We start from the raw sequence: 15,133 nt of genomic DNA on the forward strand, positions 1-15,133 counted from the left end.
ATTTTATGATGAAAGGATTACCTTTACAAGTTATGTGCAATCAGATTTTAAAGAAAAAAACCCTTACTTATAGTAAATGTAAATTATACCTCAATTAAAAAATTTATAAAACAGTAGCCCCAGCTTGGTTCAGTTGGTAGAGCATGTGACTCTTGATCTGGGGGTTGTTAAGTCTAAGCACCATGTTGGGTGTAGAGATTTTTTTAAGTTTATTTATTTATTTTTTAGAAAGAGAGAGAGAGAATGAGAAAGCATGAGTGGGGGAGGCACAGAGAGAGGGGGAGAGAGAGAATCCCAAGCAGGCTCCACGCTGTCAGTGCACAGTCTGACATGGGGCTCAATCTCACAAACTGTGAGATCATGACCTGAGCCCAAATCAAGAGACGTTCTTAACAGACTGAACTACCCAGGTGCCCCAGGTGTAGAAATTTCTTAAAAAATACAATCTTTTAAAAAAGTTTATAAAACATAAAACAAAGCTGGGGAAACATTTCTCTGCAGAAACTTTGGACAAATAAATAAGTACATTGAGAATAAACTGTGATATGACACTCTGAATAAATAGTACAGACTAAAACACTTTGCATCTTTTAAAAAAAGATAGATACTGTTATGTCAAAAAAACGTATATCCTCTATCAACCGAAAGCACATTTGGTTTGAATAATTTCTACGTCCTCAGAGACATTCTCTCTCTAAGGAATCAATCCATTTAGGAAATTACTTCCTAGAACTTGTACTAAAAAATGAAGAAGGCTTATCTATCACACTTGCTTTGAGGGGAAAATGGTACACTTTAGATAAAACATTATAGTGACCAAAATACTTCCCATCTGTCAACTTTATATTCCTCTCATTTAGTTTCACATCAGGCACTTTGGCAGGATTCATGGGAGGAAAGCAGACAAGAACCTATTTTTACCATTGTTGAAAGCATGCCAATTTGGCAAGGGTGTGGGACAATGGGCACTCTCATACGCAGTAAGAGTATAAATTGGTTCTGCCTTTCTGGAAAGTAATTTGGCAATATAAAAGATATCAAAATTTTAAATACTCATATCTTTTGGCCCAGAAATTCAACTTCTGGGAATTTATCCCAGTGAATGAATTGAACAAATATGTAAAAATATACACAAAGCGCCTTCATGAAGCACTGTTTACAATAAGGATGTTAGAAACTACCTCCATCTTTTATTGTTAGTGGATTGATTGAATACATTATGGTATATCTGTTCAGTGAAGTACTTTATGGTACATAAGAACAATCATATATACTTGTGTTTACTGCTAAGGAAAGGTTATAGGATATTATGTGTAGTCTGGATGAAAAATTTTTTACAGGCATAGGAAAAAGCCTAGAAGGATATTCAGCCAAACAATGTTGTTATCTCTGGGTTCTGTAGTTCAAATGATTTTATTTTTTATTCCTTTTATGTTTTTTGAAATTATATCATGAGCCTGTATCATTTCTTTAGTCCTAAAATACATGTGTTCTGGCTTGAAAAAAAGTTAAAACGTGCCAACTTAAGCAATTGTTTCAGGAGAAAGTACTTGCAAATCATGTATCTGCTCAGGGATTAATACCCAGAATATACAAAGAACCCCTACAACTCAACAACAAAAACACAAACCACTCAATTAAAAAATGGGCAAATGGGGCACCTGGGTGTCTCAGTCGGTTAAGTGTCTGATTTCATTTCAGCTCAGGTCATGATCTTGTGTTTGTGAGTTCAAGCCCTGCGTCGGGCTCTGTGCTGACAGCTCAGAGCCTGGAGCCTGCTTCAGATTCTGTTTCCTCCTCTCTCTGCCCCTCCCATGCTCATGCTCTGTCTCTCTGTTTCTCAATAATAAATATTTTAAAAAATAGGCAAAGGACTTGAGTAGACATTTCTCCAAAGATGATATATAAATGGACAATAAGCACATAAAAAATGCTCAAAATCACTAATTATTGGGGACATGCAAATCAAACCCACAATGAGATATCACTTCACACCGATTAGAATAACTAATACGAAAATAAAAACAGAAAATAGCAAGTGTGTTGGCAAGCACATGGAAAACTGGAACACTTCTGCTTTGCTGGTGGGAATGTTGCTGTGGAAAACAATACAGTGGTTTCTTAAAAAATTAAATATAGAATTTCCATATAACTTAGCAATTCTGTTTCCAGATAGATACCAAAAGAACTGAAAGCCAGGACTTCAACAGATATTTGCACACCAATGTTCATGGTAGTATTAGTCACAATAGCCAAAAGGTAGAAATAACCCAAATGTTTGTAGACAAAATGATGGGATAATCAAAATGTGATACATACATGCGTGCGCACGCACACACACACACACACACACACACACACACACCATGGGATGTAATTCAACCTTGTAAAGGAAGGAAATTCTGATGCATGCTACAATGTGGACGAACCTTGAAGACACTATACTAAATAATATAAGCCAGACAAAAAAGGGCAAATACCATATGCTTCCCCTTATGCGAGCTATATAGAGTGGTTAAAGTCATAGAAAGTAAAGTGTTGGTTGCCAGGGGCTGGGGAGGGTGGAAATGGGAGTTGTTGTTTAATGGGTATAGTGGTGATGGTTGAACTGTGAATGTACTTAATGTCACTGAACTGTACACTTAAAAAATGGTTAAAATGGTAAAGTTTATATTCCATATTATTTCACCACAATAAGAACATTTCTTTTCCCACCTAACACAATCTACTTCTACCATGACTGAGAAAGAACTAACTTGTCAGAAAAATATCTACAGACTCTAGAAAGCAGATAACCCTTCTTCATCTCAATTCATTTCCCTTAGCCAGGCTTGGCCTACATTGGAAGGTATAAGTGACATTAATCCAAATTAAGAGGGATTGAGTTAAACCTCTTCATTTCCTTAAATCCAATTAGGTTTATTTATATGTGACCCTTATTTCTCCAGCTTATACCACATACCTGAAAGAAAAAGAGAGCTCGTGGGTTGTAACAGGCAGATGTTTATTCCAGACATCTTTTTTTACCTAGCTCTTTCAGCCCACCTGAAATAGTCTGGCTTATGAGTGATTACAGCTCTTCAGGTTCTCAGAAACAGTCTGGCTCTTACCAGTGTTTAATCTTCATCATTAAAGATGGGACTGGGCTAGTAGGAGCCACTACTGCTGTGACCCCAGTCTGTGCCACTTTTCTTAGGCATTTTCAACATCCTCAGCTCCTGGCCTCAAAAGGAGCATGTACCCCTCTCTTCAATCTGATGGTAAGTTTCTGTCCTTTTCAGAGACCATCTCTCCAGAGGTGGGAGCAGCTTTCAACCCTGCTGATGGAAGAACTTAACTCTGGTGGGGGGCTCTCTGTTCCCAAGTCCCCTGTGCTGTGCCTCTCAATGGTGCCACTACGGTGGGCAGAGAGTGCTTGGGTTAAGACTGGGTGAGGGTGGAGTGCCGGATCACTACCCACCAGGGTTGGTGCAGGCAGGGCAGGGGGAGCTGGAGCCCCTGCTCAGTCAGACCTGGGCAGGTCAGCATCTTTCTGGTCCTCCTTACAAGCACCTGTGACAGTATCAGATGAGCAATCTACCCTATAGCATTTCCCATTCTGTGGCAACTTCCCTTCCACCACCAAGAGAAAAATAAAACAGAAACAAACGCTGGACATCCTCCTCCGTTTTACTATCCAAAACCCTATTCTTAATTAGTAAACATCACCTTCTCCTCTAGAAAAAGAAGAGTGTTCTTTCTACTGTTATAGGCAGGGGGCCCACACTGCACCAGCCATATCTTTACTGATCAACTCACTGCCCACTGTCTGTGGAACCCAGGAAAACCTATGCAAACAGGTCTTCTGACTGTGTGCCCTGTACCCCATCCTTCCTTAGGCAAATGGGCATATCAAATGCTACTTTGATTCTCAAGGCCAAAGCATACAGGCTCACGGGACTTTAGAGCTGAAAAAGACTTTGGAAAGGGGTGCCTAGGTAGCTCAGTCCACTCAGGTCATGATCTCATGGCTTGTGAGTTCGAGCCCCGTGTCAGGCTCTGTGCTGACAGCTCAGAGCCTGGAGCCTGCTTCAGATTCCTTGTTTCCCATTCTCTCTCTCTCTCTCTCTCTCTCTGCCCCTCACTTGCACTCTCTCTCCTTCTCTCAAACATAAATAATAAACATTAAAAAAAAAGACTGAAAAACAGCCAGTCTAGGTGCTTTAGTTTTTGATGAATTTCAAGGACGTTAAGTGATCTGGCCAAGGGGACAGCTATTAGATATAGAAATCTCTACCATTAAGTCTAGGGATAATTAAGATATCTCACTTTTGTTGTTTTTTTTCAATCACTGCTTTAAGTATTATGAGGGGAGAAGTGAGAAGAGAAAAACAATCTTAAATTAGTCATTCTTGGTAGTTGTTCACAACTTGGATGTAAGGTTTTTGCGGTAAAGGAAGTTGAAATTCATGACTAAAATGAGTAATTTTTAAAAAGTCAATATTTGCTTAATATTCTCCCATCCTTGTGGACATTTAAGAGTTTGCAGAATTCGGCATATACCGAATCAGCTGCGTGGACAGAGTGGTTAAGAACTATAAATGATATAACAAAAGAGCTAGTTGAAAAATAATTTCTGAAAATACAGTCACAAAATTAGGCATGTATACACACACACACATACCCACAGAGTATGTTTTTAATCTGAGCTTTGGAAAATTGGGTCCAATTTGCTTTTGGAAAAGGCCCTATTCTTTGTGACTGAGCCACTCCTAATTCATTGGAATGGTCTTTCTAACCATCTTTTACAGCTTGTATCAAGACTTAACAAGCTTGAGGTTCTGCTGGTGGCCACATCAAGTTGGTGAGATGGAGAAGGCTTAAGATCTGCCTATCAAGGTTGGACAGCAAGATGGACCTGGCTACTAAGGTTGACTCCAGAAACCTAGGTAGTTGGGACAGACAGAACTACTGATGCAGTTTCCAAAGGACACAATCATTCAAATTCCAGAAGTAGTGACCAATGGACTTTCAATAAAGCAGGCTGGGCACAGTTACAGGAAATTCAGGAGGTACTTACCACTCATGACTCAGTCTAAAGGGGAAGTAGGGGCAAGGGTTAGAAGGATAGGGAAGGGCTTAAGTCTGGAATAATTTGAGTATAGAGATCAATACAAAGCTGACCTTACCATAGGCAGGGAGACGGAGGAGACGGTAACATAACCATATTCATTCAGAGCTCATCCCTGTAAACACCCTAACTCCAGTTAAGAACATGAATACCTGGGGGCTAATTAGCCACAGGCACTGTCATTCTGTTGGAAGAACTCACATTTTCAGGACTCCTGTATGCTTTTCATATATATATCACACACACACACACACACACACACACACACGCACACACACAGACAGAGACAGAGATTTATTGCAAGGAAGTGGCTTATGTGATTGTGGGGGCTAGGTGAGCAAGTCCAGAATCTGCAGGAGAGGCCATCAGGAAAGGCAGGCTGGAAACTCTCAGGAAGGAGTTGACATTTGACTTCACAGACAGCATTTCTTCTTCCTTGGGAAAAACATCAATTCTGTTCTTAGGCTTTCCACTGATTGGTTCAGTCTCTCCAAGATTATGGAAGATAATCTCCTTTCCTTAAAGTCAAATAGTTGTAGATGTTCATCACATCTACAAAATATCTTTACAGCAACACCCAGATTAGTGTCTGATTGGACAACTACATATTGTATATAGCCCAGTCAAGCTGACAAATAAAAGTGACCATTACACCAGTGTGGTATCAGTGAGTATCTCACGTATCTGTAGATGGGGAATCTGAGCCCTTGAGAGGTAATAACTTTATCCTAGAAAACAGGCTATGGGTTTTTTTGCATTATACCATCCTTCCCAGAGGGATACAAATGTATTCCACTCACCTATCTGATTAACATTCCTAAGATCTAAAAATGTGGGAGAGATAAAACCAAAAACATATTGCCTGTCTTGAAGATTTGCAAATCTGAAAACAGGTGAGACTGAGCCTTCTGGTGAAGGACTCAGTGGGGTCAGTCGTGGAAACTATGTAGGGCAGAGGTTAGGGGAGGTTGTATAACCTCATAAAAAAAGGAAGGACTTTGGAATCAGACACGCCTGGGTTTGAATTATAGCTTTACTACTTTGCAAATGCTGACTTGAAGCAAAGTGCTACTTTAAAAAAAAAAAAATCCATTTCTTGAGGTATCATTTGCATATGATATAATTTAAGTGTATATGTCAAAGACTTTTAATAAATTTATACACATGTGTAATCATACACATGATCAAGATATAGAAGAAGTTCCCTGTACCCCTGCTCAGTCATTTGCCCCTCCTCACTAGTCCAAGGCAACCAATGACCTGCTTTTCTGTCACTATGTATGAATTCATTCATTTTAAACTAATATTTATTGAGAACTTACTATGTGTCAAGCATAGTCCGGGGCACTGGGATATGGTAGTAAATAAAACAGACAAAAATGGCAACGATGATGTAGACAGAAAAAGAAAGCAAACAAAAATATATTAGGGAAATATGTGTAGATCATGTGGTAATTTCCACAGATGAAAATACAGAAAGTAATTGGGGCACATGTTGCTCTTTTCAGGAAGGTAGCCCGGGATCACATCCCTAGGAAGTTGAGTCATGAGCAAAGAGCTGATCGAAGTAAGGGCATGAGCAATGTGGATATCAGGACAAGAATGGTCTAGGTAGAAAGAACAACAAGCACAATGGCCCACTGGTGAGTGTTGCTGGAATGTTTGAGAAACTGCAAAGAATCCAGTATGGTTGGAGGGGAAGGGACAGAGACAGAAAGCAGCAAAAGGTAAGAGAAGTAAAGAGGTCCAGGTAGGATCGGGCCCATAGCCCACTGTGAAAACTTTGACTTTTTATCTTAGTGTAATTGGGAGCCATTGCAGGGTTTTGAGCAGAGGATTTGACATATTTAAAGGATCACTCTGGCTGTTGTGTTGGAAACGGACTGTAGAGGCCAAGGGCAGAATTAGTGTCATGTGCCTGGTACATAGTAGATGTTCAATAAGTTTTAGCTATTTGGAGGTTATTGATTTCTTAGCGCAAATGAGGCTGTGACCTCTTTTTGTGTGTTTCTTGTTTCTGTAGAGTGCAAATACAAATCCATTCATTTACTCAACAAATACTTGTGAAGCATGACTATCTGGAGTGCTGGGGAATAAATGTTGAGTTAAAAAAAGATAAGATTGCAAATTCATAGAAAGAGAAAGTAGAATGATACTGGGATGGGGGAGGGGAAAATAGAAAGTTGTGCTTAATGTGCACAGAGTTTCACTTTCACAAAATGAAAAAGGTCTGGAAATCGTTTGCACAACGTGAATATACTTTACTGAGCTGTACCCTTGAAACTGGTCAAGATGGTAAATTTTATGTTATGTGTTTTTTACCACAATTAAAATTAAGTTTTTTTTCAAAGTTTATTTATTTGAGAGAGGGAGGGAGAGGATAAGCAGAGGAGGGGCAGAGAGAGAGGGGAGAGAAAATCCCAAACAGTCTTCATGCTGTCAGGGCAGAGCCTGACACGGGACTCCATAGCATGAACCACGAGATCATGACCTAAGCTGAAATCAACAGTCAGATGCTCAACGAAATGAATCACTCAGGAGCCCCTAAAAATTAAAAAAAAAACAAAAGATTTAGGGGCATCTGAGAGACTTAGTCGGTTGACAGTCCAACTTCAGCTCAGGTCCTGATCTTGTGGTTCGTGAGTTTGAGCCCCGCACCCGCCTGTCTGCTGTCAGCACAGAGCCTGCTTCAGAAACTCTGTCTGCCCCCCTCCACCCCTCCCCTGGGCTCTCTCTCTCTCCCTCTCAAAAATAAACATTAAAAAATATATATAAAGAAATGTTAGGAAGGAATAAGTAGTTATGATGAAAACAATAATGGTGATGTACTGTGTCTGAAGGGCTACTTTAAATGAAAAAAATTAAGACCAGTAAACAAAAGAAAGCATGACCGTATTTATGTAAAGATGTATTTAGGTGTCTGTTGCCTGACTAGACAAACAATATTCTAAACAGTATGAAGTCTTACATCTTTATCCCCTAGGATGTGGAATCAACTATATAGTGAAAAAAAGAGCCATTTCTTTTTGTCCTACTAAAAATAGATGTGTGCTGTGTACATATGTGTGTATAACTTAGGTATGGATATATGCACATACACACATCATATATGCTTGTGTGCATGTATGTGTATGCATATGTACATGCCACATTAAACAGAGAAGTGTCTGGTTGCTTATCCAGCTTATTTACCATCCAGGTAACAAGATGACTTTCATTTCATTTGTATTCTGTATTGTTTTAATTTTTAAAGTAATAGCATGTCACATTTTCCCTAAAACAATAAAGCTATTTTAAAAATGAAAGCCACAACAACTCTACAGGACAGTTCTGGTATACGAGTTGGTAAATGTGAAGTGCTTAGAACATGTCTAGAACATAGTAAGTGTTAGTAAGTATTGGCTGTTATTATTCTGCTTGTTACTGTGTCACCTGTTAGGCCCTGCTCTAAGTATTTTACATGTATTTTCTACCTTAACCCTTATAGATACTATAAATGTTGAGATACAGACAGGTTATGACAAAGATGACACAATTTTTAAGTAATGAGCCCGTATTTTACAGACAAAGATCTTTTAACTCCTTTAACATAAATGGCTATTTATTTATTATTATTATTTTAATGTTTATTTTTGAGACAGAGAGCATGAGTGGGTGGGGGGAGGCGGGGGCAGAGAGAAAGGGAGACAGAGAATCAAAGCAAGCTCCAGGCTCTGAGCTGTCGGCACAGAGCCAATGTGGGGCTCAAACCCACAAACCATGAGATCATGACCTGAGCTGAAGTCGGACGCTTACCCGACTGAGCCACCCAGGTGCCCCATAAATGGCTATTTAAAATGCCTCGAACTTGTACTCAAGTAAAACTCATTGCTGAGGATATTCTCAACTGACAGTATAAATATATAACTGCTTTATGTGATTCAAAAGAATGACATATAAATTTTCATGTTTCTGAAGTATCACTCAAATGAGTCAAATAACTACATTCTAAGACATACATAATTTACATAGTGAACTAAAATATGTATCTCAAACTTCATAGTAAAATTACTAATAATAGTACCAGTTTGCCCTTGAATAGCAATTTATAGTTTGCAAAGCACAATCACATACATTGGCTCATCTTGAGCTCCAAAACCACTCATTGGAGTGGTAGGGCAGGCCAGATGTTAATACCATCACTTACAGCTGAGGAAGCTGAATCATATATGTATGCTTCACTTAGAATGCCTTTGGCCACAAGGAACAAAAACCCAATTCCAAATGGTTTAAACAACACAGAGCTATACTGGCTCACTTTCTTGGATGCCCAGATGGACTTCAGACTTGACACAATCTAGCTGCACTGACTATTTCTTTATAATTCTCTTGATTCTGTCCCATAAGGGCTGGCTTCATCTTGAGCCTCATACAGGTCTAGGTCCCAATGCTACACATGATGATGCCAGAGGAGAACAATGTTTTTTTCTGTAACTTTGTCTTGAAAACTAGGAAACCATCCTCCGAAGTCCTTAGCAAATTTTCCCTCACTTATCATGGGCCCAAAGGAATTCATATGCCCACCCCTGAGTCAATTATTGGCAAAGGCCATGGACTTACCCTTAGATGAATCAAGATACTTGATGAAAATGTGGGCTCTGTTGGGAAGGAAGAAAAGTGGCAATGGTAATGAGCACTGGTTGAGTACTACAGTCGGGGAAGGAGCAGTCAGGAATCAAAGCCACCTCTCTTAGGTTAAGTGCTGGGGCCAGGAGTACCAATGAGATCATGAGAGCAAGACTCAGGCCCTCTAACTTTCATATTTTTCATATAACAACCTCAACTTGATCTTCATTGGATTAGAATGCTCATTTTTGGCTTTGGTGGTGACACCCAAGGGGCATCTTTAAAATATTTGAATGGGGGAATTATCAACGCCTGGATTTTGCAAGATTGAAGTTGGATGGACTGGTAAAAACTTGGTTTTGAAAGCCACCTTTTGATAAACCCCTCAGAAGCATTATACTTGTTTTTTTAACTAAAAGTTTTTCAAGGAATAAAAAAGAAAGCTTTAAAAAGATTTGTACTGGATTTTTGAAGAAAAAACGATTGCACTTATAGTTGAAAGTATCTCTCCCAGATCCCATTCTTTTTCCCTCACCAGAGGAAATCCTATTCTGGATTTGGTGTCCATTTTCATGTGGATATTTTTGTGCTTTTACTACTGTGTATAGATCCAAGATAAATAGTATTGTTTTAAAAATACACACACACACACACACACACACACACACTTTATAAAAATACTAACCTCAACATATCTTTCTGCAGTGGGATTTTGCGTTTGATATTTTTTTTAAGTGATACCTATAATGATAGATGTAGCTTTAGTTCACTCATTCTAACTGAAATATAGCCTGTTATTCAAATCTGCCCCAATGTATCATCTACTCTTCTGTTGGTGGATATTTTCATGGTTTCAACTGTTTCATGATTCCAAACAAAGCTCTTGTGAGCATTCTAGTAGATATCTCATGCTATTCAGAAGAGCTTGTCTGGTACGTATCCTGGAATTTTTGGACATGTTCATCTTCAGCCTTAATATATCTTGTCATATGGCCCCCAATCCGATGGCTGTGAGGTGGAATTACACTGTTGGCTTGAGAAGTATAGTAACTTCTTTTTTCCCTTGTTTCCTATGCATTTGAAACTCTCTAGTTTCTTAATTTTATCCTATTTTCTTCATTGAAAATTTGTTTTCATTCCTCCATCATGGAAAATTGTAGCGCCTATTATGAGTCTTTTCATTTTGATATGTCTTATTTCAGTTAGCCTGTTTTTTCCTTTGGAAATATATTTTATTATTTATTGGACACCATGAAATGACAATGAAAGAAATAAACACACACATCCAGATACTTGACATTTTCTCTCCAAACTGTTGAGATCAAATCATTTTTCTTGATAATTTCTGGCTCACTTGACTATACAATGTGATCAGAATTTGTGTATTTTCTATGGAGAATGGAATAAATATATCCCTCTTTCTTCTCACTGGAGAAATCCTCAAATCACAAGATTTAAGAATAGCACTGATAACCAATTAGTTTAATTAGTATTTGGCAGCTCTGTTTAGCAGAATCTTTGGACGTGCACCTGGCTTATAGAGATGGTGCTACTGAATGATGCCACTTTAGCATCCGAAAGCATTGCTCTATTTTTACACAGTGTCTACCTAAGAGATTCAGCTGCACTTGGATATGCTTACAGCAAGCTCCCTGAAGACTTTCCCTGGGTTTGGGGGAAGAAGTAACGTCAGTAAGTCAAAATTTACACCCTATTGTCCTAGGAAATGCAAAGCCAACCTAATAAACAAACATGAGATCATATTTCTATTTTGGTTGAGGGTAGGGGGAACACTTAATCCTGAGCAGCATGAGAGAGAGACAAGAGGAAATGAAACACACACTGATTGAGATTGTGCTGTCTTCTCTTGCAGTTTGCAAAACTCAGATGGGAAAGGAATAAGCATTTACTTCTCTCAGTTTCCATGCTTACCTTTTAAGTGTCTCAGCATCAAAGAAACACCTGCCCTGAAACTGTATTTTCTTTACCCAAAGAATCTGGTGTAAGTGAGAATGTTGTATGAGAGGGTGGAGGGGCAGGGTGAGCTGTGTGGGCACAGAGAAGGATTCAAGATAAAAATCAAGATAAAAAGGATAATTTCCAAGACTTGAGAAACATGCTTCTGATGGGGGGAGAGTTGGTTACATTGGCTATAGGTTCCTAGAGAGTTAACCCACACCATTTATCCTTATTGATTAGGCTGTTTAGAAATGTTAGAGATGGTTGTCAAGTTTGCCAAACAGCTCCTTTTATTGCTTCCTCTAGAGTCTCAAGATGACATCTAGATTCTTCTGGCATGCACAGTAAAGGTCAACTCAGGTAATGTTCCATTAAAACAAGACTACAAAAATTGCCATAAATAAGAGGTAATATGGAAGGTTTTAGGAGGTTTTTTTTGTAATTTATTTTTAAGTAATGTCTGTACCCAGCATAGGGCTCGAACTCACAACACTGAGATCAAGAGATCAAGCAGGCAACTGAGCTAGCCAGGCACCCCTAGGAATTTTCTTCTAACTTCATACCTTTTTATTTTAAATTTTTAAAACATGTTTATTTATTTTTTAGAGGGGAGGAGGGGCAGAGAAAGAGAGGAAGACAGAGAATCCGAAGCAGGCTCCAGACTCTGAGCTGTCAGCACAGAGCCCAACACAGGGCTCAAACTCACAGACCTGAGATCATGACATGAGCCGAAGTCAAACACCTAAATCACTGAGCCACCCAGGTGCCCCCATACCTTTTTATTATTAAAGGTTGGTAAGACCTGAAATTTGTTGGAAGTAATTAGATATTTTCTTATATTACTTTTTTAAAGCAAAGCTTCCCCTACTTATCTTGAATTAAAATAATAATTTGTTAATCAAGTATATCTTGAAGCCACTTTCTTCTCTGAAATATTAGTGTCCCCCTCTCTTTTGAGTCCTGAAATTGTTCACAGCCAGCACTTCCTGCTGTCAAGTTCTTGTCTCTGCATTCTGACACTGATGTTCCAGCTGTTACCTTCTGACAGGCACCTTCAACCAGCCTCCTACCAACCTCTGTCATTATTGTCTCCAGTACCAGAAACCTCTGTGTTCCTAAGTGGCACTTCTGCCTCACCCTCTTCTGGCTATGAGAACCCTTCCAGCTACTGGATCAGTGACCTTAACCTGAGAGCGCCAGTGTGTTCAGGGGGAGAGAAGTGTATCCTGAGCACATGATCCATTTTCTGATGTGATGATTTCATTTCTATTATCCCAAAGGAATGCAACAGGCGTACTGACATTTTGTCTACTGGCACCACAGACAAAAGTGTGTTGCTGTACTAACATGCCCAGCTAAATTTGGATACGGTCCTGAGAATTTTATTAGGTAAACGGAGGAACTAATCGGGTCTCTGTAGATGTTAACACAACTCTACACTACCTTTATAAAAGAAGTTGGCTTTAACTAGCAGAAAGTTAAATTAGGATTCAAAACATTAAATAGTGCTTAGTGGATGTTCCACCTTAACCTTGAACTTCAGTAGATAGAGGTCAACCAGGTAGCAGTCTGGCTTTGTGGAACAAGTATTTAATCTTACTTGAAATTTGGATGATAAGTTAGGAAAGAAGCCAAATCTTCGAGGGCTCTTAGGCATTCTGCAGACATTTTTAAAAGGCATTTACTTCTAAGGGTGGTTGAATATAATTTGCCCCTCTTCTAGTCCTTCCAAATCTCTTCTTTAGCATGTAGCCATGACAATATTGACTGTTCTTAAAATGGGATATTGTGAGAAAAGCCCTCCAAGCCTGCACGGCCTCACTAGCTGTTTTCTGCCTCAGACCTCTGTTGTGCTCCTAATGGGATTTGGAGATATTTGCTTAGAATCTTCCATTCATCTAATTAGTCTTTTGGGAGAAAGACAGATGAAAGACAGGGAAGGCAGGAGAGAAAGCAATGCTTCATAGGCCTGGTTAGACCACAGGATGTAGCTTATCTACCAAAGAATGAGTGACATGAAACTCATTACACAGAAGGATTGAGCTCTGTGAATTTGGAGGTTCTGTCTTCATTTACAGAAGTCACCATTCAACTACTCCTATTTCCCTATCCTTAACTACGGTGGAATTTAAAAAGGAAATGCAAAGTTGGGGCTTCAGAAAAATTTCCCTCATCAGGGGCCCCCCAAACAAAGAAACCTACTGGGGTATAAAAGGGATTGATAGATGAAGTCTGAGAAATTTCTCTCTTGCCACCTGATCCCAGTTGGAAATTCACTGGCTAACTGTGCTGCTGACTGAACAAAACAGAGGATAATAGCCTCTGGCTGAAGATTTTATAATTGAAGCTGAGGCAGAGTGGGCCATGTGCGTGTTCAGAACAGTGATTGCATTGTGGATGACAACACAAGTCCCACTTGTCAGTCACACAAATGTTTAAGACTGTAGAAAGGCATCTGATTTGGGACAGGGATGACAAAATGGATCTTTTGGTTTTCCCCACTTAGCCCTGAACACAAAAGACTGATGACTGCTTTGTTCTGGAATAAAGTCTTACATTCCTTATAGGACCTATCCAATCATTAATAGAGAAAGAAAATTCCTGTCTGGAATTACTCCTACCACTTTCTGAAAGAAGCCAACTTTTAGTCTCATCACCCAGTGGGGGAAAGCAGTATGAACCAGATTTTTTTTTTGTTTTTTTACCAATCATCACTTTTCCTTGTTCATTTTTAGTGACTGCCTCAATGTTAAACAACTGTACTAAACAGTATTAAGACACATGGCTCTAATTTGATAATACCTGGCAATACTTAAAATGCCTCTTCCCGTTGAACCAGGAAATACACTTCTAGGAATTTGTTTACTAGATAAACTGACAGATGTGTAAAACTATATATTTGGAAAGATAATCTTGGCAGCATTGTTTGTAATGTCCAAAGAGTGAAAATGACCTAAAAGCTCACTGACAACAAATTGATTAAATAAATTATAGTACATTTACACAGGGAAATGGGATAGAAGCTTAAAGTCCAGTTCCAGTCCTCATGAAACTTGGAACTTGGAAGTTTTTTAGTCTTTCATTGATCCGCTTAATTAATTGCTATCCTTAGTAAGGGAAGTTGTAAATAATGGGCAGTAAAGGAATGAAGAGTTGGGTGCTTTTTCCTCAGCTCTTATTAGTAGCAATGGAAAACTAACACTGATGGGAGAAGGAAGTAAGGAATCTTAATGAATTCTGGACCATCTCTAAATAGCTTGATGGGTCATCTTAACAGCCTATTTTCAGATTTATAGGATGTACCAGTGCCTCTTGGGTGTATCATACTTATCAGGTTAAAAGGAGTCCCGTGTGAGTCCTCTAAGGGCTAGGGGTTTATAACCATTTGATCACAATGCATAGATAGGGTTAAAGGGAATATTTTCACCTCTTTCTTGTTAAGTCCTTTAATCACAGGGC

This window comes from Panthera onca, chromosome A1, assembly GCF_046562875.1.
Source record: "Panthera onca isolate mPanOnc1 chromosome A1, mPanOnc1 haplotype 2, whole genome shotgun sequence".
NCBI lineage: Eukaryota > Metazoa > Chordata > Mammalia > Carnivora > Felidae > Panthera > Panthera onca.